The sequence below is a fragment of the Limulus polyphemus genome, unplaced genomic scaffold (genome assembly GCF_000517525.1).
Source record: "Limulus polyphemus unplaced genomic scaffold, Limulus_polyphemus-2.1.2 Scaffold949, whole genome shotgun sequence".
Lineage (NCBI taxonomy): Eukaryota > Metazoa > Arthropoda > Merostomata > Xiphosura > Limulidae > Limulus > Limulus polyphemus.
The window spans coordinates 74,995-78,676 of NW_013666559.1; the positions used below are offsets into that span (position 1 = coordinate 74,995).

General features: G+C 35.4%; 1 protein-coding gene across 1 annotated transcript in view; it reads left to right on the forward strand.

The window, feature by feature from the left end:
• Positions 1–3,682, forward strand: part of LOC106461387 (laminin subunit beta-1-like) — a 134,038-nt gene that overhangs the window by 15,373 nt on the left and 114,983 nt on the right. The gene's annotated exons all lie outside the window — the stretch shown is intronic.

Here is a 3,682-nt window from a genome sequence, read left to right on the forward strand (position 1 = left end):
ATAACCCAAGGCAACACACTCGTGAAATGGCCCCGAAATTGCATGTCTCTCATGAAACAATACGTAAACATCTAAGGAACATGAGATACGTTTGACGCAACACAAGATTATGGAGTTGGGTTGGGAAATTCTCCTCCACCCACCATATTCTCTATATATGGCACCATCAGATTTCCATCTTTTTCGAATGGGAAAACGTATGCAAATGTGGAAGGTGTTAAAGAGGACATAGACATCTTTTTTTGCTTCAAAGCCAAGTGATTTCTTTAATCAGGCCATTAACTACCTGACGGAAAAGCACCTTTGATAAGAATGGAGACTATTTCATTTAATAAATATTTTGTTTTGATATAAAAGTTGTTCGGGTATTTTCATCTAAAAAAAAAAAAATGCGACATTAATTTCTTGACGTAATACATGATGTCAGTAAGATTGTTAACGTGCCTCATATACTTTATTTATTTATTCAGTGTTTTACTTTTGTGATTTTTAGCAACTCATCATCTGACTTTGTTACTTATAAATATTGAATCGTTTTTTTGTTCTTATAATTTGTTATATTTAAATATTCTACAAACTTTTGTTTGAATTTTCTTTATTTAAAAACTTATTTCTCTTCAATAAATGGGCAAGTGACAATGATTTTTATTCGCAGCTTTTTGAGTGAGCTTTGAATGATCAACACTAAAATATATTTGGGGTATCAGATTAATCCTTTCAAAACATTCCCCTTTTCGTGGCTCAGCGGTAACTATGGGATTTTACAGCTCTGAAATTAGGAGCTTGATCCCTGCCATGAGCACAGTACAGGTAGCCCGTTGAGTAGCTTTGCGCTTTACAATAAACAAAACATTTGTTTAATAGAACTTTTATATCTATATAAATCTATCTGAAGACAGGTACAGGTTCTGTTGTAGTGTCGCACACATATGAAAACAAGTTTTGCATAATACACATCATTACTGATATATTATTAACAAAAATAACCAGTCATGCTATTGCACTCAAAATTTGAAATAGGGTGCCGTTTCAGAAAACATCTGTGAATAATTTTTGTAAGAAAGTAATGATAACGAAAGAGGTACCTTATAAAAACTAACATTTTCAAGACTTACTAATTTATTATATTTTTCGTTAAAGATTGTTGCATGATATCACCTTTTCAGAAAGTTAGAAGGTTTTTATACGTAATTGAAACTATTCGTTAAAATTATTTTAATAAGGAACCTAGGATTAAGTTTACTCTTTGCTTTTGTACGTTTAACTTTGCCCTATTTGTTTAGTTTGACAAGTAGATAGGTTGACAGTATACCCATTTAAAATCACAATGAAGAGTTGTGAGAAATTCAAGCAAAATGAAATAAGAAAACGTACAATTCCCCCTCCCCCCCCGATATTAAAGGAAAGTTTATTAACAGTAGCGATGTTTATTATTATTTTTAAAGCTCTCTGTACAAATGTCATACGTTTTTGGAAATAACTGTGATGTACCATATGTATAAACGGACGTTCATGTATTCGCATTATTTGATATCCAACTACATAGCGGTCGTTATTAAGATGTCTAAAATTCGTAAACAGATACACAATAACCGCCAACCGGAGAATTATTTTTTCAAAAATCTGGGTAAGTTTTTCTCTAACATTCTTTACAAACGATTCTTGTTCTCTTCGAACGCTTAGTGACCATGCGTTCCCAAATAATTCCGCATTCCGACTAAGGTCCCTCACACAATGAAACTATAGATAATTGAGCATCTTAAGAGTATTATGATTTTTGTGTATTTACTACGACCTCTTAGATACTTTAATGCGGCCCCTAAGGGTTCGCGACTTCCAGTTTGGGAATCCTTAGTTTTGACCATTGAACCAAACCAACTTGCAACTCTTTCTTTTACAATTTATAAACAATATAGTTTGCTCTAAGTCTAAGGCTTAATATTGGTAGTAGTATTAGTCTAAAAAATATCAGTATTCCAGGATCTTTATATGGTTCATTTGCAGTTACTTTTAAGTTTACTTCTGGGGTTTTCGGTTATTTTTCTGTTCTTTTTTTATACGTTAAAGTTCTTTGTTGGTGTGAATTATTTATACTTCCTAATTTAGTTTTTCAAAGTGTCTAAAACATCATTTGAGAAACTATGTTGCTACTTTTCTACTTCTTCGGGGGGGGGGGCTTGCTGAGACTGAAGCTGCCCCAAAATGTACCTTAGCCTCCCCCGTAGCCTCTGCACCAAGCGAATAATACTTACTGTTAAAGTTGATCCAATTTCTAAATGCTACAGTGTGTGTGTGTATACCTAAAAGATGCTCCCCAGTGGCACAGCGGTATGTCTTCGGACTTGTAACGCTAGAAACCGGGTTTCGATACCCGAAGTGGGGAGTGCACAGATAGCCCAATGTGTAATTTTGTGCTTAATTACAAACAAACAAACGAAGCCTAAAAGATGTAGAATGCAGCCCCTCAATTTGTCGAGACCACCTCAACTCCCTCACTGGAAAGTGGTTGGCGCCAACCCTGCTTCGTTTTGAAACTAATTTACATTAATTACGTATAAAGTAGCAGAATATTATGCGTTACCTCTTAATTATTCACTTTCTACTTTTTGTTGTGTGAGGAGGCTTCGCAAGGCACTGGTACCCGGGGACCGTGCCCCGATTCTAGTTGACATTGCTCAGAATCCATTTCGTGCTTTTGAAAAATTTGAATAGAAAACCATGATCGATATAATACTGAAACGCCGAAAAATCTCGCGAGTTCTGAGCCCGAGCCCCGAAAATGTTAAGCACCTAGCGACGCTGCTGGTTATGTGCAAAAATACGATCACTTTCCAGTTTAAATCTATATGAATATCGTTGTATATGTCTGTGTGTCTAGTGTTCATAGGCTATATGGTTTTGTTTTCAGTATTCTTAACACGTTGGCTGCCATGTGCTCCACCGGTGGGTCCCAACTGACTCTCACTTATGGACCGCGTGACACACCGGTGGGTCACAGACGATTATGTTTCAAAGCCAAATGTCTCTTGTGGCATATGAGTTTGGGACACTGTGACTGCTCCTCGGCACCTCTTGAACGTTTAATTTTATTTATCCTTAATTTATTATGTGGCAGTGACAGTGTTAAAAAACATTGCGGTCTCTTGTATAGATGTGTAGAGAAACGAAACATTAGCGCAATATTGAAAGTTTGTCTACACCATTTCTTCTATATTATTATTTTGTGTTAGTATCTTGTTGTTTTTGACATGTACTTCGAATATAACTCAATGTTATATAACACAGTTGGCGATCCCAATACTAGTTTTTGCTTTAACGTGCAATTTAAGGAACTGAAATTCCAGTGTTTGTTGTAGGCTATATTTGTCTTACTTAGACGTTTGTACTGGTTTTGTTTTGGCATCACGTCATGAACTTGTGGCTTAACGATTAGAACTTTTTAGAAAGTGTCTGAAACGATTTGAACATAATGAAACGTGAGTTAGACTACAGTTCGTTATTGCTTTTACGAATCTGTTACAGATGTTGATTGATTACTGACTTAGCGAGTGTGTTAGTCCTATGTTACTTCAGTAAATAGCTTTGCCCAACCCTATGGTCTTCATACGCTACAGGGTTTAGTCCGAAGATGAGTTAACTGATAATTTAAATTTAGTAGTTAAATTGTATTTTGGATTTAGTA